The sequence below is a fragment of the Aphelocoma coerulescens genome, chromosome 5, assembly GCF_041296385.1.
Source record: "Aphelocoma coerulescens isolate FSJ_1873_10779 chromosome 5, UR_Acoe_1.0, whole genome shotgun sequence".
NCBI classification, from domain to species: domain Eukaryota; kingdom Metazoa; phylum Chordata; class Aves; order Passeriformes; family Corvidae; genus Aphelocoma; species Aphelocoma coerulescens.
In genome coordinates, this window is record NC_091019.1 from 45,135,763 (window position 1) to 45,163,141 (window position 27,379).

The following is a 27,379-nucleotide window of genomic DNA, read 5'->3' on the forward strand; positions in this document are numbered from 1 at the left end:
TAAGAACTATCGTTGCTCTCTTCTGTGCCCCCTCCCCTGGCAAAGGTGAACTGCATATCTTTAGTTAATAATTAACTTGTCATGAGCTCCATCAATATCCCATCATCTAAGTGACAGAGGGAAGGGAGGCGATGGGGGAGGTGATCAGCACGACGTGCCAGCTCTGCCCGCAGCCTGCGATCTCGTCTCAGCCATAATAAATAGGATGAAATGCGCTCCTGATAAATGCCCATGTCATGGAGAGATTTTACCTTCACTCAGAAACAATGTAATATCTCAGCTATTACCCAAAATAATTTATCAATGTGTAATAGCTTTGTGCAGAGCTCAGATAGGAGGGGAGCAGCACTGCCCGAGATGGATGGATCCTACCTTCTGCTTTTAATTTTTAATGCTCGTAGGCAGCTTCACATTAAAGGCCAGGTGTCATATATAGACTTAATGTAAGAATGGAGTTCATGAATTCTAATCAGGAGAGAATCTCCCTCTCTCTTCTCTTGCTTTAGTCACTTCTCTTTTTTTTTTTTATTTATCAGTTTTCCTCTCTTTCTGTACTCCCATCATCTTTGCTTCTCCCTTTTAGTCCATTTCTTCCTCCCTATTCTTCAGATACATCTTACTCCCTGTCTCTGCAACATAACTATTTGGGTAGCTATTTGCTACTTCTAAAACTGTACCATCACTTAAGGATAAACTAGTTCTGGCTTGGTGTCATGTTTTTTTACATAGTAGAACAAACTCAACACAGGTACCAGGTCAGCATGTTAAGAGTTTTATATCCAGGCAAAAAAACTCCAGGACAATAGTGATCAAGAGTGGAAAAATCACAACTGGATTCATTAAAATTCACTGTGGAATAACTTTACTGAAACGATCCCGTCTTTAAAGGGCCAGTGGAGAAGTCACATCCCATATACCAGCCAAGTCACATAGCTTTGCAAAGAGACACGTTTCTTCAACTGGCAAGAATATAGTACTGGGATGTGTGAATCCAAAAAATACAATATCAGAAGGTCTCGTTTTCTCAGTATTTCTAGTTTCCTTATAGACATTCCAGCCACAAAAATGTTCTCTTCACATTCAACACTACCCACATAAACCCAGTTGAGACGCATCTCATCTGGTGGTCTGCATCAGAGGAACCTATTCAAGGACCTCTGTAGCAGTATGTACGGACAATAGGATAGTGCCAAGAAGTGTCATTAACAACACACCATTAGGAGTCCCATTAGAAATACCATTTTGTATCAATACACTACATCAAAGTATGACGTACCGTCTGGGTGAGACACACCTAAAAGCACCAGCAATGCATGACAGCACTGTCAGCTCTGCACAAAGGATGGAGCCACAGGAAGGAAGAGGGGAGCACCACTTACTGGCCAGAATGTGCAGCAAGGGACACGCTTCATACAAACAGCAGACACAAAGATCAAAGAAGTGCCACAGGCTGCAAAGAGGAAAAGATCGACTGTTTGGACTTTGTTTGCACTCAAAATTAAGGAAAATAAAAGCACACCAATGCAATACTGCCCACAGGAGGAGCACTGCCAGAGCTGCAAACGTGTGAACAACCACTTTGATGACTTGCAAGTTACAAGGACACCAGTGCTGAGAGGCGCTTGGGCTTGATTTCCTGCCTTCTATTAACAAAGGTAACGTTAACTGCTCCATTTGTTGGTTCACAATGCAGAGATCACAGACTGAATGATTCTTGGGAATTCGGCAAAACAAAAGATTCCTCTTGTGCCTAAAAACCAGAATGGCATAAAAAAACTTGGCTGGTGCTGTTTCCATGTCCTTTTACAGATAAATGGAGGACAACCACCTTTAGGGTTGCATTGTCAGTTAACTACTTCTCTTTCCCTCCCCACTCAGAAATCTTTCTTTCCAGAACATAAAGAACTTAGCCTACCAGAGCAACACAGTCTCATAAAAAACTTTCTTTTAATGTTTCTTACCTTCCACAAGAACTGCTCTGTGAACGTTCTTCTATTTTCGCCTTACTCCTTCCCAGCACTGCATGTCACACAGTTCAGAGGGTCAGATCTGACTCAGCCGAAACACGTGCAAAACTACACTGGCTTTGCATGGCTTTTCACTGGGGGGTTGATCAAGGGTAAAGAAGGGACGGTGTCCAACTGTGACAAATCCTTTCTGCACTTGCATAAGCCGTCTCTATAAAATATGTTAAAAACAAATTTTAAGAAAAAATGATTGCATAATTGATAAAAGCCAATACTTATCTTTGTGAATGACAGAATAAGAGACTGCAAATCTTTGAACAGTGTGGTACCAGGGTACAGGGAACATGTGCCTGTTTGTGGGCAGAAGCTCTGGAAACTGTACACTGTCTATAAAGATTCCCAAGATTGCCTTACCAAGAGCGTTTTGCTCCTCTGTGTCTGTGTATAAATGTATCATTTCAATGGCAAGACACCAGCATCCCCTGGTGCACCAGCCTTAGGACACCCTCTGTGATACACGGCTATCTGAACTAATAAGGAAGAGAGCTGTTGTTTGAAGAGGACAGAAAGATCGGGTTACCTCCCCTGAATACCACTCACTTAGTGGCTGTGCCCTGGCTCCAGGCCAGGAGGAGAGCAGCATGCCCTTGTCTGTGTTGAATGAAAGCCCATTGCCGGCTGCCAAATAGCCTCAGGCAGAAAGTGACTCCAAGAACCAAACGAAGAGCTATAAACTCATTCATTCATGGTCCGAGATCTTTTCTAACCCCAGGAGGAGTGATAGACAAAAAAAGAAAGGTAACAGGTAACAGTCCCCCGGGTAACAGTCCCTTGCACCATGCCGCCGAAGTCTAATCAGGGTCTTTTGCTGTCTTATTCCATTGCTAACACTGTGACTCTAACCGCCGTGTACTACAAATTAATTCATTCCTTCAGGCCTTGCTGTTCAGTAACTGGCTGTCACAGCAATCTCCCGAGGAGCTAATTGAGAGTTGTGATCCGTGCAGTATTTCCATTAGTGCTGTAATGACAGGCAGCCAGACACACACATGCATGCTCACACACAGAGCACAGGTTCCTCCGTACCCACAAAAAGGAGCAGATAACAAGCCATTGCCATCTCAAGTGTTCAGCAGCAGCTGGGAAAAAGGGAAAACAGAAGGAACAATATCCATGAGTCAGACTGAGGTCATGTAAACTTGGCCTGAATGAGAGCAACTTGCTCTCAATACAAGCTCCTAATTTACTGTAGGAGAGTAAAATCCTTCACACACTCCTCTTCTGTCCAGTGGCACTGTTCCCAGAGACTACAAATCCCACCAATAAGTCACCTCTATTTGAGTGGCCCTCCCCATTGCATGGTGGGACCACGCAATGTAATCTCCTTAGAGATGCTTCTTGAGTAAGGGTGATTTCAGACATAGTTGTGTGTAGCACTATAGAAGATACTAATATTAGAGTCTTACAGGTTCTGCTTAACAGACTAGAGGAGATGTTAATTTAGGAAGAATGTATTTGATCGGTTTTGATGTGGCTCATTCAGGAACCTGGATGGCTCAGGCGTGAAGTCTGTTTGTGAACTTAGCCTCTTTTTTATTTGTTTTTCCTTTCTTTTGTAGTTTCAAGCAGATCAGCGGGAAAACACTACACACAGCACCTCCTACAGTTGTGCCACATGCTAGTAAAGACTTAGCCATCATAAAGGACACTTTTTTAGGTCCCTTCTGGACTACAGCCTTATGGTTCTCACCTAGAAAGCAGAGGACATGCAATTCGGTGCTGTCACCAATTATTATTTAACAGAGTCAGAAGCTGAAAAACCTTTATTTTCTTGGGGAGTTGTGCACTTTTTAAAAATAACTCAAGAATTAGCCCCAATGTATCTGAAGACTTGTCTATGTACAGGCAAATGTGTATCCATTTAACTTGTCTTAGAAATTGGTCAGATAGCTGCAGACTAGTTCAGTAGGCACTTCTCACTGAGTGCTTTATTAATTCCAAAGCTGTGAGTGATTTCTTTATAAATGAAAGACGGTTTCAAAGTCCATTAACAATGGGAAGGAAAATCACAGCAATTATTTTGAATTATGTATTTGCCAATTAATTAATTCAAAGTGATCTGTGTGGTTATTGTAGTAGCCAAACAGATTGAAGTCAACAACTTTAGTCACCCTTAAGCTGAGATTGTTGCAACGGTGGAAATAACTCAGCCATGGGTATGGAGGTAGTTCATGCTGGGGAACTATCAGTAGGTGAAGTTAACCTTGCCTGGGACAGGACTACTCACACAGTCCCAGATTTTCAAAACCAGCTTTTTGTAAGGAAATGAGCTGCAGATTCTTCAGATCATTCCAAAGAGCAGAATATGCTACTCTGACTGCCCGTGAGTCTGGCTTTATAAAAATAGGGAAGATACCCATTCAAGGTACACAAAAATCCTTTAGGGCTCAAATAGAGGATTAAGTTACTGAGCTTTAAGAACTTGTGGCATATAATCCTAGCTTGATAATTGAGCATGTGCATGCTTCTGGCATGTGATAAATGCAAGGTCATTTGACTTAACCTAGGAGAAGACAGCGTTAAGTGGAATTACCCCATGTCTGCTGCAGGCTAGTTGTGCACACAGCTGCTACCACAGTTCAGCTGATACACAGCAATTTGTTCAGTTGTGCTAAATGCTGCTGCATGTACAAACCCCCATTCTGCCCTCTTGTGACAACATTACAGGAAAATTCAGTTATTTGAAAAGTCAGATGAATTCAATAAAGGAAACACAAATTTTAAAAAACTTCCATAACTACAAAGGGCTCCTGGAAAATGGCTTTATGTAGGATGTTCTGAGACATCCATGTAGACCCATACTGCAATAAGTTTGGCTCTCCTGTATATAACCATAATTACAATTTTCAGTTGGACATACCTGCAATAGATATGATCGCACAAGGACAGAGCAGAAGTCAACAGATCAGGTACATCTACCTCTTCTGCAGGCAATCAGGCTGAAAGCTCACATCACACCAAGAACAGACTTTACCATCACTCACGGTGAGCTTCTGAAAAAAGGCAAGAAGATACCAGTGAGGACAGTTCCAAAAGCCCAGGGTCAGAGGAAGTCCTGGAACAGGCCGCACAGTCCATTAGGGTGTGGCATGTCCTGTGATTCCATTTTAAGGATCAATTAGGGCATGCCCAAGGAATACAAAGTGGGCATAAAACTTATCACTGTTTTCAGTGTTGAGAAAGCTGTGGTATAAATGGAAAAGGTCCTGAGTTCTGACCAATAATTTCATGTAACAACTTTACTATATGCCACAGAATAGCTTTGGCTTCTGTGCAGAGTGCTAAGTCATGCTTTTTCCCTTCAAATGTGATACAAGATGGTTTCCAGCTGAGGGGTGAGAGTGGAATGTGTACATACAAGGAGTGATTTATTCCAGACTATTTTGAACTGATTATTTGAAGTTACAGTTACTGATTTAGTGACCATGTCATGTATTTCAGCACAAACTGATCTCTTCCATCAGTCTGCCATGCCAGCACACATACAGTTACATAGCACAACAGGATCACCCCAAACAACTTGAACCAAATCCTGTGGCCATATGTGAAACAAGCCCCTGTTCATGTCGGCATTTGACATCCCCATAGTCTCCATGCACAGCATTATTCAAAGGCTGACTGTTTTGCCACCTCTAAGTATCAATGTCTGTTTCCCACAACATAATCCTGTAAATATTTGCACAAGCTTGGGGAGTTTTTTTGCTGTGGCTCACCAGTGCTTGAATTTATTCATTTTTTTTAAAAGAGGAAGACATCAAGCCTGACAAACTTTCAGTGCTCACCACACTGTTCAGTTAAATCACTCAATCACACTTCCACCGCCTTCCTTTGAATGATCTTGCAATTAGCAATCCAGTCACAAGCAGAACAGCACTTGCACATGTGCTGTCCCACAGCTCAGTCATAGGCAGGCATGGGCTGAAGGTGAAGCACACTTGGACTCACCTGGTACGTAGGCACACAGAGAGCACTTGTGCACACAGCCTCAGAAGAGTCTGTGAAGTTCTTGCATGGTGCAGTGGAAACGAGTTTCTAAAAAGATATTTTCAAGTTAGTGCAACATGGAGAATTCTGGGCTGTTTCTCCAGAGATCTTAGCATGAAACCTGGGTAAGTGCACAGTTATGTGCATGTGAGTGTGTGGCCGTGCAGAGCCATCATGCTTCCTCCTGGAAAGGGTTGGCATATCCTATCTGAGGGGCAGCTATGTAATGTAACAACATGGAAACATACAAAAGCAAATCAATGGAATGGGTCTGTAGTATAGTAACTGGTCTCATAATTACTGTTTGGTCCAGCAACATGAGGTCAGCCAGTCTCCTTGGTTTTGTCTATCAAACCCAAGATGAGCAGGAGAACATGTCTATTTGCAGCCTTGGCAATCATGACTGCAGTGAAGCTCATCCTAACAATTAATTATTGATAATCCAGGCAGTGACTAGTGAAACTTTTTCATCCATCTAAACCTAACGATGAAGTCTTGAAAATAATACATAAACACTTGTACACACAAAAAAGGTTTACCAGTTCAACCAAAATCTCATTTTAAACCAGTTCTCTACCTGCACCAGCCAAAATGTAAGGAGCTGCTCTCACACTCAGACAAGAATGTTGTAGTGGAACCAACACTGATTTCACTAAGCTGACGTAGAGGTCATCTATCAGCTTAATTAGTTGTCTCCAACAGATAGGCCTTAGGAGTCTTCCCATTAGATATTATATCTTCAGTGCAGCAGGGCAGGACAGTGCTGCAAGTGTCATCAATTCTTTGTTAGGCTGGATGAACCATGGGTCCTTCATATTCTTCTTGCTCTCCAGGAGGGAATGGGTGATTGCTCCCTGCTACAGTTTGATCTTCACAGTGGTTCTAAGCTTGAGGCAAAAAACTCCAGCGTGAAGTGGAAGAAAGGGCTGAGCTGTGCAAGTTTATGATAAACACACTGATTTCTCTAGCAATTCCCAAGGCTGCTGCTGGCTCCATGCCTCTGACATGCAGAGTGAGAAAATGGAGGCAAACTGATGTGGAGATGCAGCAAGCCAGCAGTTTCTCAGAAGAAAACAGATATAGCACTTAAAGTGCCTTCACACCACACCTTCTCCAGCAAACCCAGGACAGCCCCAAGGTGCAGCACAGGCCACCTGTCTCAGCTCAAGTGGTCCTTGCAGCATTGTTTGATATAAGACACCTGGCTACACTATGAACAGACCTGCTCTTCCTGTGAGAACAGGAGTCTTGCGAGAGGAGGAATTGACATGATGCAGTGACTTCATCAAATCATTTGGAGGGGAGCTTTGGGGGACGTCTAGCCCAGTCATGAAATGGGACATCTACCATCACTAGAACTTGTCAGCTGTGCCTTTGTCTAGCTGAGTCTTGGAAATTTCCAATGATTGAACTTCCACCGTATCTATGGGTAACATTTTTCACTGCAGCACAGGCTCCCTAGGAAAGTTTTCCCTATGCCTGCTTCCAATATCCCAAGACACAGTATGTACTGCTGACCGTACATACAGCAGTATGTACTGCTGGCAGAAGACCAAGTCCTACTTAGACTATTTTTAAAAAGGTAAGCATAAAGTGAGTAAAAATAAGCAAACATTTGGAAACAGACTCACAAAGAGAGAGTACAAATGCATTTCTCGTCCTACCTGAAACTTAGCACTAACTACAGGAGCTCCTTCAGGATTTCTGTTTTCAAAACCTCTCTCAGTCAGCAGAACTGAAGAGAGATTATGGTACTCTGATACTCCCTCTGACAGAATAAAGCAGAACAAAAACAATCAAGAAGACATTAAACAATGTCTGACTGCAAGCCTAGCTTCCATGGCATTCTCTGTTCAGTAGGGTATTTTACAAAGCAAGGACTTCAATCTCTGATTATGACCCCTCATTTTTCTACTCAGTTCTCTAAGGTAGTTATCAAGCACACATAAACTCACAGGGGCACACTTGTCCCCTTTAGTTCTAATTAATGCCACTGAAACTCATCATTAGCTAGGTGTATGAGGGCAGCTCATACACATACAACCATCCACCAAGAAAAACCCATTGTATAATACCAAATAAAGCATGTGTTGACTTCAGGAAGCCTTTTCTTCAGGATATTCTTCTGATTCAGTTCAAGAGAAGGCTAAAGTGCCAAAACTCATGTACGTCATTCAGCTCTTTGCCCATTTCTCTGGCTAAAGCAAAGAACTAGCTTTATTCCAAGTTAACTCACTGCATGATTTAGTGTAGTTGTCTTAAAAATCACACTTAGAACCTCAGAATTAGGATTGGAAAGGAACCCTAGAGGTCTTCTGATCCAAACTCCTGCTCAAAGCAGGCCCAGCTTCAAACTTAGATCAGGCAGCTCAGGGCAAATTGTGAATCCTCTTCTCTTCTGAAGAAGACAGCCTCTGTGTAACCACTCCCATTATGAAGAAGTTTTTCCTTAGCACAATCATAACTCCCCTGTTGCAGGTCATATTCATTGCCTCTCATTCTTTTGCTGGCACTCTCTCTGTCTTTTCTTTTGCTGGCACTCTCTCTGTCTTTTCTTTAACTATCCATTAAGCAGTTGAAGGCTCCAATTAGACCTCCTTTAGCTTTTTCTTCCCAGCTGAATAAACTCAGGTCTTCCAGTCTCTCATTTTATCTCATGTGCTCCAGTCCTCTAACCACCATTTTCATTGTTGGCTAGACTTGCCCCGCTTTGTCAACATCTTACCTATACTAAGAACTCCAAAAGTGAAGACAGGACTACAAGGACAGTCCTGTGATTGCTAAATAGAGGGGAATAATCACTCCTTGACTTGCTGGATAAAATCCTATTAATGCAATCTAGTATGTGCTCAGCTTTCACTACCTCAAAGTCACACTGCTGATTTGATGTTCAACTTGTGTACCTGAACCCCCAGGTCCTTTACTGCAGAACTGCTCTCTAACCACATGGATTCTAACCCACACTTCTTGCAAAAATTACATGCCCTTTTTGGCATGCCTTAGCAACACCACAAAATCACCATGTGATTTGTAATTCAAGGACAGTAAATATACCTCATGTGCAGAACAGAAAATAGTTGGGAGGGCAGCTGCATTTGTTTGCAACTGACCATTTAGGGCATATTTAAGCATAATTTACAAATTGTATTCTTCCACCTCTTACTTTACTTTTTTCCTAATGCGGTATCTGCCCCTTAAATGATTGTGTCAGATGCCACAACTTTTGCTTTCTCTGAGGCCTCATGGACCAGATGTAGCAGGACAGCCTGATCATCTGTGCTCCACTGAGGACAGGAAACAAGAATGAAATATTTGCTAGCAGAGTCAAAGGAAGCAAAAGGGACACATCCTTGCCCCACATTCTCTAACCTGTGGGCAAAAGAATGGTCTCTGGTTCACAGTATCTAGTTCAAAGCCAAGGCTGGGGCATGAGGGGTGGAGGAAAGGTCAGGAGTTCAGCATTCCCCTCATCTTCTCACTCTGAATTTAAATGAACAGAGAGAGAAGGGGAAGAAAGAGGGTGTATCTTGTCAAGAAAGCAACAGAAAACAGTCTAGCTCTCCAGAGTGGAGACCACAATATGGAGCAGTGAGGGCAAGCAGGCCTTTTTCGCCTTTCTTCCCCGTGATTTAAGTAAGATGTGATTTTGTGGTGAATACAGATACATTTACAAAACCTGCTAACACGAATTTAGTAATAACCTTGGAAGTGTGCTGAGTAGGAAAACACGAGGCTAATACAAACTGTCATCAAAGCTCCACAGCTGCCACAAGATTATTTGTGTTCACACTGAGCACTGGTTGCAGTGTATATTAAAGCTTTCCAGTTATAGCCTTAACCAAAGAAAATGACCACTGGCAAATACAGAAATTCATTGGTGACTTACTTATTTAAATATCTTGGTCTTATATACAAGAAACTACCTTGCAAAGGGACCAGCATTCTGTAAGGATATGTTCTTGCACATATGAATCTATGGTCTAAACATCAGATGCACACAAAAACTGTGGAAGCTTATGTTGCCAACTGGTGCCTGTGACATGGCAGAGTTTTAACGGAAAGTTGATAATTTTAATAGTGTCTCTTTTTTATGTTGCTCTGCCTTGTACAGATTATCTCTGTACACACAATAAAATTGATGGTATCTATTTTGTTTTTTCTGACCTTATATGTAACTAGCATCCACTCACATGAACTGAAAGAACTCCGTGGCAAATTTAGTATTAAAGAATTGAATGTGAATAAACTACTTGGTAGAAGTTGGCCAATTAGGACAGTGTTAAAACAAAATCAACAACTAATAGTAACCTATGGCTTAGTACTTACACCACGCATTACCTTTAGAAGTACTGCAAAAAATTACTTGATTAATCAATTAATCAAAAAACTATAAAATTAGCTACATTAACTAATTAAAAGCTTGACTGAAAAGCTACTGATTGCTGCTAGAAATAACAATGCAATTGCAATGTTATGGTGCAAAGATAATTTCAGAGCTGTGAAATAACAGTTTGTGCATCTATGAGGATTCATGGGCATGGATTTGAGAGGCACTCTAAAGATGTCTGATATGGGAAACCAAAAGAGAGCTAGAATATGCATTGCCAGACATAAGTGTAAAGGTTTGTTTGAAATGGTACTATTTTTAAACATACAAGAAAAAACTATGGCCGAGATCCTGCCTTGCAAGTAATTCCCATCCTGAAAAAAAGATAAGAAAAATTAAGATAAAACATGCTTCTACTTTATTTATCAGCCTTGGCATCCGCTGCTGCCTTTATTATGGGTTCTCAGAAACCTACTGAGATAAGACCTAAAATGGGTATTTACTAATTAATTAATCTCTGATGAGAAGATGCTAATGGTTTGCTCAATACATGCTCTTTACTCTGTGATCATGACTCAATTCAGTCAAAGAAGTCTTTGCAAGGCCTCTGCTGTTAGCCTGTAACATAACCTCCAGAGGCAAGGGAGACAGAAAGTTGCACCCAAACATAGGAAAAATAGAAGCCCAGACACCCTTCCCATCTCCACTGAGGGGCATCGTGCAGAATAAAATTTCCCCTCAGGGCAAGTGGGTTAGAGATACACTTAGTCTTTACCTCCTGCTTATAACCAGGCTGTCAGTTTTACAACATGAGCACCTTACCAAGCTATATCTCTTACAGAGCAGGGCTGAAGCTAATTTCAGTAACTTCTCTGATACGATCCTTCTAATGAATGACCTGGACAAGGGGATCGAGTGCACCTTCAGTCAGTTTGCAGACAACATTAAGATGGGCAGGAGGGTTGGTCTGCCTGAGGACACAAAGGGTCTACAGTGGGATCTGGACTGGTTGGATCAATGGACCAAGTTCAACAGTAAGAGTTTAAACTAGGCCAAGTGAAAGGTCCTGCACTTGGGTCACAATAACCCCACACAGTGCTGCAGGCTGGGGGCAGTGACTGCAAAGCTGCCCATTGGAAAAGGACTTGGGGGTGCTGGTCAATAGCAGCTGAACATGAGCCAGTGTGTCCCCAGATGGCCAGGATGGCAAATGGCATCCTGGCCTGTATCAGCAATATTGTGGCCCACAGGACCATGGCAGTGATTGTCCCCCTGTACTCAACACTGGTAAGGCCACACCCTGAGTCCTGTGTCCAGTTTTGGGCCCTTCACTACAAAAAAGACACTGAGGTGCTGCAGAGTGTCCAGAGAAGGGCAACGAAGCTGGTGAAGGATCTGGAGCCCAAGTCTGATGAGGAGCAGCTGAGGGAGCCGGGTGTGTTTCACCTGGAGAAAAGGAGGCTCAAAGTAAAACTTATCTCTCTCTACACCTACCTGAACAGAGGTTGCAGCAAGGTGGGGATCGGCCTCTTCTCCCACGCAACAGCTAACAGGACAAGAGGAAATGGCCTCAAGCTGTGCCAGGAGAGGTTCAAGTTGGACATCAGGAAGAATTTTTTCACTGAAGGGATTGTTAAGCATTGGAATGACCTGCCCAGAGAAATGGTTGGAATCACCATCTCTAAAAGTGTTCAAGAAAAAACTGCACTTAGTGCCATGGTTTAGTTGACATGGTAGTGTTTGGTCAAAGATTGGACTCAATCTTGGATGTCTTTTTGAACCTTAAAGATTCTAATTTCTGATTTTTTTGCTCCACTTTGACATGGCCAAGCAGTAACTGACTTTCATCTGCCATTAGCACACACGATTCTAAAGCTGTAGAAACTGTGGTTGAACACAGCCGCACTGATGGCTGACAGAAGGTCTTGTGCACAAGGTTCATCAGGACTACAGGCTGACTGTCCAGGATCTTCCACCTCCCAATCCTACAGTCATACTTCTGATGGGATACTGAATTGTGTTAGCAGCACCACTGGCACAGTAGGGTAGTCTCAGACACTGTATCTGCCCCATCTAGTGATTTCAGAACATGTCAGGCTGCAAGTCTGTACTACGGCATTATAAAGACTATATACAACCTGAGGCTACTGCTTGGTGGTCATGGTAGTAGAAGATGGGAATTTCCCATTCTTCCTAAGCTGATCTGTGGTAAGATGGATTTTATGAAATGGGATCCTTGATATTTCTTTTTTCATTTTCTTATTTCTGTTTTCACCTCCTTCCCTTATATTTTATAAAAGCTCAATCTCTCTTATGTAACAAATAAACAAACAGAAAATGAGAGCATAATATTATATCCATGGCATCACAGCAGTCTGACAGACAGACATCACCACAACAGAAAGGAGGAGGAGGGGAAGTTCATACAAAGTACTGCCTTCCCTCAGAAGGCAAAATACAGACAGAAAGAACTCCAGCACAAGTGAAGAAAGCCCTCAGTTTGCTTGGCTTCTGAAGCAGAGGACTGGAGCAGCCTACATTTTGACTTAATTGTCACAAAACAAAGCACATCACAGCAGTCGGTATCTTCAAGGATAAGCAGCAGAAACAGATTATATACCCTGCCATGCATGTGCATGTTGCATTGCAAGAGCCGCAGATGCTACATCTGATGACCAAGTTTAGCTGAAAACACTAGGTCCCTGGACAACAACTTGATGCAAAAAATTAACATCTCTGTGGCTCATTGTAGAACAAAAGCTAACACTTTCTTTACAAAACCATTTTCTGTTCCATTTCCCAAATGGAAAAAGAAAAGCCAATTCTGAAAAGCCTAGATACAATATTTTCATATCTAGCTGTAGGTTTATATGGTGTACTGCTGGCAAGGAATCCTTCCTTCCCCTGCTAGCACTCTGGCATCAACTGTACTGCTCAGGAAAAGCCCACTCTTCCTGACTGAGATCACTATTTATACTGGATGCCCATTAATTGCATTGCTTGGAATGATTTGCTGTGGGTTTTCTTTTTTTATTCTATCTGCATTATGTCGTGATCTGATGACTGATTGGCTCCTGTGAGCAATCATGAGCCCAAGCCTATTGCTTCTAGCTTGATAGAGTGTATATCTCTATTTCATATTCAATAATGATGAATGGTCATGGCTTACATTTATATAGGGCCTTTCATCCAGAAAGATCCCAAAGCACTTTACAAATTGATTTACTGTGCAAACTATGGGGTTTATTCTCCGCTTCATAAGCTCGTATAAATCCCATTGAGTTACTTGCACTTCATCACAGTACTTGGTATTGCCCAAACAAAGCACAAGCAATACACCCAGCAGACAGTCAGGGAACACTTATAAAAATATGAAAGAGTTCAGAACTTCAGTTCTATGTCTTATCCAAAAGGCAGAATCTTTAGCAGGAGAGCATCCACCTAACCCTAGAAAAGTACTACTTTCTGCACTACTTCTAACAGGGCTTCTTGCAGTAAAGCATTCCTTGGAGGGGACACAACCCAGAGCTGAGTCTGCCTGCTCACATGACTGCACCCTCAGGCAGTAGCTGCTAAAAACCATCAGTTCCTTCTGTTTTAAAAAAATACTATTGAACAGAAAATAGCAATGAAACATCAGTAGCCATCAATATAGGTTGCTTGTGCCTCTTAAGGGTTGCAAAAAAATTAAACAGGAGGAATGCTCAGGCAAAATTCCTGGCAAGAATTTTGAGTGAATATTTACTCAAAGCATGATGCTCTGCACTAATGTCTTGAAGCAAATCACCCAGTTTCCTTCTCCTCTGTTAAACCTGGAGTGGGAAAGGAAATGCACCAGATATGTGCCTGGGTTGATCAGCTGCTGTTGTTCTCCATCTTGATATCTAGCAAAAGAGAATCCCAAATCTGGAATCTAGCCTTTATATCTTCCAAGCCTAAGGGATACAGAGTGAAGCAGGGAACTCATGATTGAGATGATAGGTAATCAACTTAAATATTTTCTCCACTCAGTCTAAAAGTTTTAAAGGAGCAACACCATCTCTACCTCCATGACTTCGTCAGAGAATTAAGTGAGGTGCATTAAAAAAAAAAATGCAGAGATTCTCTAATAAATATGGTGCCTTTGAAAGTGAGATGCCAACAGTGGCTCTTACCAGGATGCCATGGTGTAAGCTGAGTACTTGTCTTTGCTCCACCGTATCACTTCTGAAATGGCTGCAGTACAAACGCTGGTTCTAATCTGACCAAAGACAATGCCAAATTATCCAATGTGGGTGAGAGACCCACCTCCTCAGGGATTTTAACCAAAATTTGTTCTTTTGGAACCCAAAAAGAAATAGCTCATAGACATTTGAATGTAAAAGGTAATAATCTAGTACTAGAATTACATAAAACTTTCAGGTGTTGACCACTGTCTTTTCTTTCTTGGCCTATCAGAATTAGCATGCTGACATATTGCAGTAATAAGTACAGTCAAAAATAAAAAGAGAAAAAATATTTCCCTCCTTTATTACATTATGGACTACTTGCCATATTCTTTATTAATGCCAGAGCTAACAAGAAATATGGCATAGGTAAAGACAGGGCAAAAAATTCTTCTATCAGGATTGACAGAATCAGCCTGAAAGGTCCCATGTAACATGCATTCCTGGGGCAGGTGGAAAACATGGGAGGATTTATCCAGCAGTTTCTTGATAGGTTCAGGCCAATGCAGCTGCAGTCAGTTCCTGAGTAATGTGTGTCCCATCTCTGTTTTGGTCAACTCTAGCAGCTTGCCCAATACCTTACATAATACCAAAAGATGTAACATCTTGTGGACATCAAATGAGGTTTTAAGGATGCTGTAAGTACAGAAGACTTCCATCCTTTAAGGGTTTCATGGTCCAGTCTGATCTTTCCTACACATGCTCCTCTGCCCATCCAGCACTTTTCCCAAGCTCCTCCCTCCTCATTTTATTTTCTCTGTATCTTATGTTCTGCATGACAGTGGCTTCTTTTTCTCCTTCTGGCTTTGATGCCAGTATGAGAGGAAAGAGTATAAGAGCAAGGCTTCCAGTTCCAGTCTGTAAGATGACAGTGGCCTTCTGATGTTTGGAGAAACAATGACACAGAAGGCCAGATCAAGGCCCACTGACCTAAGATAAAGCATATAATTGCATCAATAGAAGAGCACATGAGTAGTCCATAATGAGGGCTGGTACTAGCTTGTTACAGACAGCACTATGAGAATTTAGCTGCCAAACACTAGTAAGCAACTATTGATCTCATATGACCTACTGAAAAAAATCTCAGTAAGTTACCTACTTTTTATAATGCAGGGATACTGAAGAAAGTATAATAATGACCCTTTGCCTTATTGCAAATCAAAGAATCATCAAATTGTTTGGACTGGAAGGGGTATTAAAGATCATCTAGTTTCAGCTCCCTGCCTTGGGCAGGGACACCTTCCACTAGACCAGGTAACTTAGAGCCCCATCCAACCTGGCCATGAACACTTCCAGGGATGGGGCATCCACAACTTCTCGGGACAACCTGTTTCAGTGCCTCACCACCCTCACAGTAGAGATTTTCTTTCTAATATCTAACATAAACCTACCTTCTTTCACTTTAAAGCCCTTCTCCCTTGTCCTATTCAGTACATGCCCTTGTAAAAAGTCCCTCTTGAGTTTTCTTGTAGCCCCATTTAGGTACTGCAAGGCTGCTCTAAAGTGTCCCCAAAGCTTTCTCTTCTCCAGACTGAACAACCCCAACTTTCTCAGCCCATCTTCATAGGAGAGGTGCTCCATCCTTCTCATCCTCTTTGTGGCCCTCCTCTGGGCCCTCTCTAACCGGTTTGCATCGTTCTTGTGCCGAGGACCCCAGACCTGGATGCAGTACTCCCAGTGGGGTCCCCAGAGAGTAGAACAGTGGCCAGGCTGCCTTTGATGCAGCCCAGGATACATTTGGCTTTCTGGGCTGCAAGTGCACATTGTCAGGTCACATCAAGCTTCTGAGCTTGACATCCTTACCTCATTCCCTTCATGCTACAGAGATATTAGGGTTCCTTAGCCAATAATGTAAGTATGGACAAAATACATACTGCTGGCATATGTTCTACAACCTGGTCAAGTTTATCTAGCTGGATGGCCCCAGAATGATACTACCAGAGCAGGGCACCAAAAGGCAACATGAGGCCAAACCAGGTGGCTCCCCACCACAGCTGCACAGGAGGGTTTGGAAACTGAAGGCCACCACTAAAAAACACAAATAAACAAACTACAAAAGCTACAATAACTTACCTCAGAGCCAAGACTGTCTGTAGTTTTAGGAATCCTGAAAGATTACCAAGTACAGCAAAAGGACCTCCATGTTAGGACACACTGTTCAATCTAACTGTTCAGCAAGTAGCTGTAAAGGTTTCAGGATTTTTTTATCCTTAGAAAACTTGTTAACAATGACAGAACATCTCATCAACACTGAAGAGCAAGTGACATGAAAACGACAAAGTAACTGTATATTAAGGAAACCACATAAAATTAATTAAAGAAACAGGGATTTCCTGGAAAAATTGAAGAAAAAATGCCTTACAAGAAATGACAGCCAAAATGACATAGATTGGACTTTTATTGGCACTCAGCTATAAAGCCAAGGACCAAACAAATGCTGAAAACTGAGATTCTCCTGAAGTAGGAGGATCCTGACCCTCCATAGCAGGTGACACATTCACAGGGGCAGGGATGCCAGGAAAGCCTGCATCACTTTCCAAAGCTTTGTTTATCCTAGGGATAAGGAGAAGATTCTCACAGTCCTCCACATGCACCAGTCTATTCTTGTTCAACAGCACTGAGCTCACGTGATATCATCACAGCACAAAAGGAAGAAGTAGGCAACATTTTTGCAAAGGAAAACAAATACTTCTAAAAGCTTTGCAAGAAGAGAATATGACTGGTAGTGCTCAACAACCTTAAGTTTTATATGCACAAATAAGAATAAAGCAATATGATACAAAGTTTTCAGTTTCTTGGCCTTTGCAGGCAGATCCATTTGGACAGAATATAACAGTGCCCAGCACAGTGCATACTAAATATCTCAGTGTCCAGTTTCATGAGCCTGAAACATTATTGTATCTGCCTGTAGTGTCTCCCATTTAGCCAACAACCTTTCCATCCTGCAGCTCCCCAGAGATGGCATGGCATCTGGATGCCCACACCAGCCAGAGACAGATGTCTGGTAAAGCCCTCTTAGCTGAACAGGACATGGTAGCACCCACATCATCACTAAAGCAGGAAGGGAGTTCAAAAATACATTAACTAAGGACTGAGAAAACAGTGTTTTACAGGAGCTTCTTGCAAAAGCAAGTGGAGAACTAGGTTTCCTGGGGCTTTTTCCTCCCCAAAGCAAGCAAGCACCGGAAAGCACGAGTCCTGTTTGTACAGGATCCTCTTCAGACTCCCAGTGTGGAGAAGCATGTTGAACCACACCATCCCCCTGCGGTCCTCCCTCCCTCTCATCCACTGTAGATATACAAGGCTAAGTTGATGAGCTGTTCAGCTTAGTGTGAAATGTGTTACATTTTCCCCCCAGCTGCTTCCTGATTGCAGTATTTACTTTTAATCTCCTCTGCCTCAATGCCCGATAAAAACTTTGTCACATTAGATGGTGACAGATGGGAAAGAGAAGGGGGGGATCACTGCAAGGGAACGTCCTGGCTTCCCAATAATTTTTCACAACGCCAATTATGTCCTTCAGTGCTTCCTGGCATGTGCACCCATGTCAGCAGAGAAGGAAATAGAAAGGCATAAATAAAGACAAAACCAGGCACTGCGTGGCTTTAATCTGCAGAATAACATTTCTCATTTGGGTGAAATATTGTTGGATTCTCTCCTGTGCTGGAAATGGAGATACACACACAATATATACACAGAGACACAGATACGCAGAGTTCACAACTGCTTTCCTCATGCATGGGTACTGCCATCTTCACAAGCAGCTCTCAGCATTGTGATCAGGAAAGTGCAGATGTCCCCTGCTTTCTGAAAGGTATCCATGTCCAGCAAGCCAAATCTTACGCCCTCTAATCCAGCTACCATTGAGCAAGTAGGAGTAATGTGAAGATTCTCATTTTTAAGGTTTCAAAACTGTTCTTGGAAAGTTTCAGATCATTTTATGTTGTACTTGAGGTTCCTTGCAAACATCAGTTTCCAAGCCTAATCTGCATGCCACTACATTTGCCTTGCTTAGATGGTCCATCCAAGATGAGGGGCTACAAAGGATAATCTTTTGACTCTGAGTTACTTCTTGCTTAGTCTGCCGGGAGAAATGAAATGTAACAGCAACCACCTATGTTGGTGGACATGTTTATAGTAGCAGATGAAGGTAGTCATGGAAGCAAAGGAGGAAGGTGAGAGACAACTTTGACCCAGGCTGGGATTTATCCAGTCATACCAGTACAAAAAAACCCCTTTTGTTTGCCCTTTATGTACCTCCTTTGTAAACCTGAAAAAGAAAATCAAAATAAAGCATTTTCCTTTGAACTAAAAGAATCATGTGCTTTGGACCACAGCTACTACTCTCTTGACAATTCTAATGCAGATGCATACAGGAACAAGAGCTTGGTGACTTCCATCACAAGCAGAATGGACAGGCAACATCAGAGAGAAGTGCATAATGAAAGAAGCACAGCAATAGAGATGATGTAGGGAGGGAGCTTCAACTGGAACAGAAAGAATGGGTAACGGTCCTAAAAAGTGAAACTTATCCTGATGGTGTACATGAATATTCACAGTAGGGCACATTCAGGCATCTTCCATCAGGCCAGAACTTGGCCTGCAGGACTGTTGGTAAAAGCCAAGACAATGTCCTTGTCTTCATATGAAATAAGATATGTAAATATGTAAAAAAAGTAAGTACTCCCAAAACAGGAGATTTCCAGGTAGCTACAAACTGGTCATCAGCCAAGGAGTTACTCACTCAGGCTCTAGGAAAAAAAAAATGAATGAATGAGAAGCCTCTGGGCGCAGGGCTAGAAGATTTAGTAGATATTAGACAAAGGACTGTGAGCCACAGAAATTATGAAGACGCCACTGATAAAATGAACTATGCTGTATAAGAATCCAGGAAACAAATAGCTGGAGCTGGAATAGAAAAGATAAGGTAAAGGACTGCCAGCAAGTTCTCCAGCTGTGTTTTTTAACTGTAGATTTACTCTACAGAAAGTAGCTAACTAGTAACAGAAACATTATGCTGTTAGACAGACATCCTTACGGTTGTGCATTACCAGATTTTCGCAGTCATATCTGTATTTACATGCCTGTCACTTTGGACATATAGGCAGGTTTACAGAACTGGTTATGCCAATGAAACTCCTCCAGAAGCTCAACTACAGCAGGTTCAGCATGTTATAGTGGCAGTGAAAAATGTCCTTTTCCCTACAGAGAGAACCAGTGAGGTCCCTGAAGAACTTGTTGAATGAGAAAGGTACAAATTAGCAGCCCCAGGCCAGGTAGACCTCAATGGATGTAGGAGCAAGAACAGCCATTTACAAGAGAAAATTAGTATGAAGCAAAAAGAGATGTCAAGGCAAAGAGATTTAAGAAGGGTAAAACTCAGATATGAATAATTTTTAAAGCCCTGTTACCTTTCCAAAGTGTGACAGCTGAAGGCTAAGAACTGTGCATGGGCCCTACAAAGATCCTCTGTGAGGTATCTGTAATAGAGCTGCTAAAAACATGGCCTCATGTTTGCAAGCAGATAAAGCAGACAACTGCTTCGGTGGAACCATGTTCTAGGATGACCGTGCATTTTTATAAATATATTGGGTCCAATCACTTGTGGTTTCACTACCTGATAAAAAAAAATCTAAAAAATAAAATGCAGGTACATTCGAGCTATTTGTTCTTATCTATCCTCCAAATTAGTTACTTAGCAAGTAATATTCTCAGTTCTTCATGGCAAGATTTTTGGAAATCAAATTAAGCTGTTTCTACAAAGAAAGAAAAAAAAAAGCAGATAGCTACTGTTCTAATGTAATTTGATCTAGAAATGTCTTTTTCTCAAGCAGAAGAACTGAATCACATTTTCTTTCTCTGATTCTTTTTAGAAATTGTCAATTAGTTTTACTTGAATTTGTTCTCATTTGCAAATTACATTAAAGGAGTGGGACTGTCCTAGGAATCAAAGGCAGAAAGAACATGTTCCTATTTACATTTTGATTTCCTTTCAAGTGAGAAGGATAAGAAACCCATATGCAAAAGGCTCTTGTCATCCCAAGTTTATCAAGCAATACTCATCCCATGGTTTCTCCTCAGTGTAGCTGTGTTACCTTCCACATTCTTGTACAACATGATCAAAGAAATTTTTGCCCACCTATCTTAGAGCTTACACTTAGACTGAAACTAAAGCACAGTCGGCAAGACTTAGAAAATTGTTATGTTTTTCCTGTTATGAAGTATGTACATTTATATGTCACTCCCCCCCCCCCCCAACAACAACAACAAAAAATTAGACTTTCCTTCATTTAGGCACAATAAACTTCCTAATAAGGGGAGGAAAACAACTGGCAGATATTCAGTGACTGTTGTTGTGCACCAAGGGGATTTCACATGCCACCCTATTAACTTCAGTCTCTAGAGGAAAGACAGGAACTCAGCTTCAATATGTGCTTAACTTTGCTTTGCCCCCACTTTTCTTAGTCAATATCACCAGTTCCTCAGAGGAAAACTCCAGCCCTTGAAAATAACAGAAAATTCACTTGTTTTCCTCTAACCATACAGTCTAGCACAGTAATGTAAGGAAGAAAGGTGAGCTAACCCTCCAAATCAAAGATCTGTCTCTCTGTTCAACACCAAGTATTGAAGACCGTACAACACAATATAAACATGTAGGAAGGTCTTGCTTTTTTTGACAGCAAACCATTCTTGAAAGAAAAGAATATAGAAGGGCAAACCTGTCAGCTAGTAACCAGCTCCAAGAAATATCTGTGTCACATTTAACAGTGTGCTGGTTTTGGCTGGGGCAAAGTTAATTTTCTTCACAGCAGGCAGTATGGGGCTATGATGTGGATTTGTGCTGGAAAGAGTGTTGATAATTTTTCCTGACTCCAACAATCTCAGAATCATGGGATATTTACCATGGTCCTGTGGGAGTTTTCATGTGTTTCATCAGTTCCCCAGCCCCAAGGTGCTCACTGTGTTGTATTGATGCAGGCCCAGCCACAGCAGTGACTGCAGTGTAGGAGCCATCTGGGAAGAACAGGGGACAGCCCACTGGCTCCTGCTTAGTGAGACTCATTAAAACTGCCCAACCCCCAGTGAAAATTGAGTGGTAGTGGCTCAGAGAAAACAAGTATTCTTATCAGCACTTGCAGTCATTTTCATAGTCATCCCCACTTGATATCTGCCCTTCCAAAAGAAGCATATGCAGGTTAAAAGAATTTGTGATACTTTAGTCAGCTGGTACTTTTGAGGTATTTAATAAAGTAAATAGTAATTCCTGTCAAGGAACAAGAGGCAACATTCTCCCTGTCCTACACAGCACTGAAGTCAAATATTGGCATGCCTGCATGATCCACACTAAGTTCTCAGGCCATGCTGCAGAGCACCTGGATTCCTAAAAATGTTCACAAAAGAATCACAAAAGACTTCTGCAAGAAGCAAACCCATTGTCAGGAGGCTCAGTGTCAGTATAAAGGAGCTCATATATTAATGGAAAACTGTTTCAGAAGTTCAACAACTTGTAAATTTTATTGATTTAAGGGATAATAATAAATGTTTACAAAGCATCTGTATTATTTTGTTTCAAAGAGGGTTTTTTAATTTTCTTAAAAGAGAACTAAATTTATTTAGAATGAAATCACTGTGATATTTCATATGTTTCTCATTCAAAGTCTTTCTAACAATAGCATATTTTCAAGATGAGCACATTTTCCCCTTCTGTTCTGCAGAAACTTAGGACAAATAGCAATATCTTTTTCTTTAAGGGATAAAAATGCAATATGGCAACAGAAACCAAGAGATTTGTTTAGAGAGCAGTGATTCAGTGGAAAAGTCTTTGGCCAAAGCAGATACCAAATTGTTCAGCAGCAAGCAGGGTGATTTTATTACAAATTATGTTTTAATATTTGTCTACAGACACAACTTTTGTGAGACACATGGGTGACAATGGCTCCTCATTATTCCTCTTTAGTGAGAAGGTTTAGAGAAGTATTCAATATTGCCCCCTTGCATGTCACAAAATCACAGAATGTCAAGGGGTTTGAATGGACCCTAAAGATCATCTAGTCCCAACCACTCCCTGCCATGGGCAGGGACTTCACTAGACCAGGTTGCTCAAGGCCTTATCCAACCTGGCCTTGAACACTGCCATGATTGGGGCATCTACAACCTCCCAGCGCAACCTCTTCCAGTGTCTCACTGCCCTCACAGTAAAGAATTTCTTCCTAATACCTAACCTTCCCTCTTTCAATCTGTACCCACGGTCCTATAACTGCAGTTCCTGATGAAGAGTCCCTCTCTGGCTTCCCTGTAGGCCTCCTTCAGATACTGGAAGGTTGCTATGAGGTCTTCACATAACCTGCTCCTCTCCAGGCTGAACAGCCCCAAATTTCTCAGCCTGTCTTCATAGGCACCACTCCTTTTATCAACTTCATGGCCCTCCTCTGGACTTGCTCCAACAGGTCCACATCCTTCTTATGTCAGAACATAGGAAAATCAGAGACAGCCCAAGCAAGATCTCTGAATATACTGAAAGGATTAGCTACCATACTCCAAGCCATTCAGCAAGAAGTAGAAGTATTATGTAGGACTTGGAAACATACCATAACTGTGACCAGGACAACAGAGGAAAAATGAAACAGGAAAAAAATACCCAACCAAACATAACAGACACACACTACAAAAATAAATTAATTTAAATATATATAATAATAATATTAATAATAGTATACCACAAACAATCAAAGGGGCTATTGTTAATGATTCTGATGGAATGGCCCAAACTGGTTTGAAGCAACAACACCACCTGTAACCAGTGTTCCTCAGATGACATCAGCAGACAAAAGCATCAGGACTGGACCTATGCACAACTCCTCACCCCATACTGAACAGGAGGAAACAGCACAGGTAACTGCTGGATATAGTCTGTGGATTTTAGGAAACCAGGGAACCACAGCTGAACAGGACAGGGCTTATCTTAAAGCCTGCACCCTCCTCCCACAGAACCAATGAGCAGCAACTCCACAGGCTTCAGCAGGATACAGCAGTGAGCTAACTCAGATGAGCAGGACCAGAGCATTAACATTAGGACTTAGGACCTCCACCCCTTACCTTCAGGTGAGAAAAAAAAAACCTCTCCTTTTTAAATAAGTTTCAAAAATAGGTTTTGACCACACATTTTTGTCCATAGCTAGTAAAGGTGTGATTTTGAGCCCTGTGTAAGCAGAGCAGGGACCCTATTTGCTTCTCAGGGTTTGTGAAGGCAAGGATAGTGGATTTCAGAAAGATTATCTCACAGTTCAAACTCATTAATGAAAGAAATAAATTAACCAAGCTCATTTTTCAGGGAATTCTTGTGTAAACTGGAAATTTTCCAGTCTGTGAGCCCCGCGCTGTGCTAACCCATAAATCACAGCAAGCAGGTTGTCTGTATAGTGAGAGCAGCACGTTTGGAGATGGAGGGGCGGGGGGCTGGGGGGAGAAACCAGCATATGTTCATGGAGAAAAAAAACATAAAATCTAAACAGGAAAAAAATACCTCCCTTACCCACCACTGGAACAAAATAAAAGGCTTGGCCTCAGGCACTGGAACATACGCTATCTGCAAAGAGCCTCCCAAACCAGGGGAAGGCACCTGAAACAGGTCAGCTTTTAATTGAATACAATATTAATTACCGCGTGCACCATTAACGGTTTGTGGGATTTGACTAATTAATGTAATAGTTTCTGAGTCACGCTCATTAAATATGAAAATTACGCTGGTGAAAGGTATCGGTTTCATTATCAATCTTGTATGGACAGGAGCGGGGGTGGGGAGAGGGTGCAGTGGAAAGATTCCCACCCCATGTTATTTGTTGTCAGCTCTCTTCTAATGGATTTTGTTCAGGTGGGCAGATGGAAGAGCCAAAGTGAAAAGGAAAGAGACATGAAGAAGAGAAAGCATTGCCTAGCATCATGAGCTAGTGGCTGCAAGTCAAGACCCAAAAGCTATCCAGCTCAGAGTGAATGTACACTTTCATTTTGTGGAAAGAGATGGGTGGTCTGCATGAGGCTACAAGTTGCTGTCAATTCCCATCATAATGCTTAGTTTCCTTCATTCCATGGAACAAACATAATGAGAGAGACTGATGTTGCATGGGGTACTTAATTCATTAACCCATGTAAAGCATGTGGAGGTTCCTTATTGGAAAACTACAGGGAAGGTAATTATCACTGTTAAAACTCAGCTCCAGAGCATAATTATGCACTAAGGATATGCTGAGATATACTGCCGTGGGACACACTCTTCACACAGGGCAAAACTGTTACAAAAGGAGGATCAGACAAGTTATAGCTCCTGTTCCTATCCAGCAGCCCAGCTAGGGGCAGCACTGATGTACTTGAGAGGGAAGTGTCATCAGTTCTGTACGAGAAGAATACTCACCTGCATGCAGGATGTCTGGGAAAAGAAAAGAAAGAGAACAGGGTTCCCTTGTGCCCCACCCACTGCAACAGAACAAAATGCAGAGGTCACCATCTAGATTGAAATTTGAGAATAAGTACACAGCTGAGACAGTGTCTGTGCATGGAGGAAACCCTCAAGAGTGAGATAAAAGCCTAATCCATTTAGGGTTTCCAAGCACCCCAAAGGGAGGCTGGATTACCATCCTGCTAACAACAATGCTTAAATACTGCACAAGGAGCCCTAGGGTGGCAGGAGGAGCAGAGATAAGTCAGTCCTTTTTTTTTTTTTTTTTTGTAGGAGTCTTCTTGACTGATTCTTAAAGCATTTGGCACATGTGGATGGGGGTAAAGAAGGGAAAGGGGATGGCCTTGTACCAGAGCTCCATAACTTCACATTCATGCTGCAGATATATGTCAGCCTGGAAAGCCCAGATACAGAGAAGAAAAACCAGCAGGTGGGGAAAAAGTAAGAAGACAGTAACACACGTGCAAAACCCAACAAATTACTCAAATCCCTGATTCTCCTTAAAAAGTGGGTGTGGAGGGCTGTAAGTCCTTGGCACAGGAGCCCTCTGCACTCCCTTGGACAAGAGAGTCCTAAGCCCAAAAAAACTCTCCCAAGAGATGTGCAACCTTCCTCAGGTCATGGTGACAAAGTGAACCACCCCCAGCATGCCTTGTTTCTATATGGTAATAACCTGTATCCAGTTGGCTAATTGGTTTCTACCCCACCCCCTGCCTTTCCCATAAAAAGCCCCTGTTTCTGCCCCTGATCAGGGACCTTTTGTCCCTGGCCTTCCCATCATAGGGGCTGCTGGACAATAAAAGCTACCTTTGTGGAATAGCCAAACGAGGCTTCTGTCTCTCTGTCCCCAAGCTCGCCTTGGGTGATTTCACAAAGAGCTGAATCACAAGAGCTGAATCACTTGTAGCTGAGAAATTGCTACACTTGCCGAAATCACCGGCTGCCATGGGAGGCCTGCCATCATGCCTGGAAGAGTTGTTCCTTGCCGGATGCTCTCTCTAGGAAGGTTGTGGCACACTGGTGCTGACCAGCATCAGACCCCCTGCGATAGGTGGGGAGAAAGAACAAGCAGTAAACATGTAAGAAAGAGGAAATCCCATGCACTATGTTTTAATTGCTTTGTCTCACAAGTAATAGCTTTCTGATTTATGTTTCTTTAAAATAGATGCCAGTCCTAAATAGCATCTGCTTGCCAGGAATCTGTGGCTGAGACTGAGTTGGTTGGATTATGCACAGCCTGTTCCTTTTTGGGCTAATAACATGCACAACCAAGAACAGTGCAGGCTCCTGTACTGCATCATTGTCCCTTCTGCAGTGTACATCTTCATCCCAGTCACTCACATCACATTTACACTCACATGTAAATGTTTCTTCATACTCCAAATCTTATGGCCCAGTTCCAGGCAAGGAAGTGTTATGCCCTGATCTGCTCAGTGGGTTTAGGGGAAAGTTGTTTGATTTAGTCTGGGCAGTGTACGAAGAAACAACAAACTTCTCAGGAGGTTCAATGACAAACTTTTACTTACAAACTTTAGAACATTAAGGTAGAACAAGGTACTTGTAGCCATTTTGGTTAGAAAAGCAACAACATAAAAGCATAAAAATAACACCTAAGAAAATGTATAAGGGAGAGGAGACAAAGAGAAAGAAAGGATAAGAGTGGAAAGTTATATAGTCACCACCCTTGCATTCTGTGAAGAGACTTGATTGTTGCAATTGCAACATCCATTGGTCGAAGTGATGGGTCACAGTCTTAATCCAGGAGTAGGGAAACTCACAAAACACAAAGTTCAATGGGTTAATATATGCTCAGGTTCCAGGTGGGAATGTCCAGGTACGTCCCTTGGGGCAGGGAGTTTTACACTGTCTGATGTAACACCAAAAGCAGAGTTAAGACACTCTCCTCTAGGAAGCACACTGAGCAGCCATGCTCAGCCCATTGCTTCTCATTAGCACTACAGCAGCTTTTATCAGCTCATATTCACTTTTACCTCCATTGACAGTATCCTCTACAGACTAATTTGATCCTTTTCGGTTCCTCTCATTCTCTGCTGTTTTTTTCCCATACATCTGTGCTGATGAAACAGAGAGGACTTTCCAGACTGGAGTAAAGGCCGTTATTCCATGTACAAAAGTCCTGTTTGGAAAAAGAAAACCCACACCCAACCCAGAGCAGTTTGTGTTAGGGTGAAAGCTTTGCAGCTATGTAATCCATATATATTATGGCCTCCTGTAGCTTCCATAACTTTACTAATGAGTTCACAGTGTTTAATTAATTGAGCACTACACTGGTGAGATATTCTGTCACTGCCTGCCCGTTATCTCTTTCTGTTTAATTTTAAATGTTTCCATAGCTCAAATGTATCTCTGACTGAAAGTAGGT

General features: G+C 42.1%; 2 long non-coding RNA genes across 2 annotated transcripts in view; both read right to left on the bottom strand.

Annotated features, from left to right (window-relative positions):
* Window positions 1-1,452, bottom strand: part of LOC138111715 (uncharacterized) — a 33,812-nt gene extending 32,360 nt beyond the window's left edge. Inside the window, exon 1 of the long non-coding RNA XR_011151420.1 lies at window positions 1,380-1,452. This is a non-coding gene — a long non-coding RNA (uncharacterized lncRNA). The remainder of the gene's footprint in view (window positions 1-1,379) is intronic.
* A 515-nt stretch (window positions 1,453-1,967) lies between these two features.
* LOC138111714 (uncharacterized) lies at window positions 1,968-6,035 on the bottom strand. Its single transcript, XR_011151419.1, has 3 exons — window positions 5,973-6,035; window positions 4,888-5,020; window positions 1,968-2,178 (listed from the first exon to the last, which is right to left on the bottom strand). It is a non-coding gene; the product is annotated as an uncharacterized lncRNA (long non-coding RNA).
* Between the last annotated feature and the right edge of the window lie 21,344 nt (window positions 6,036-27,379).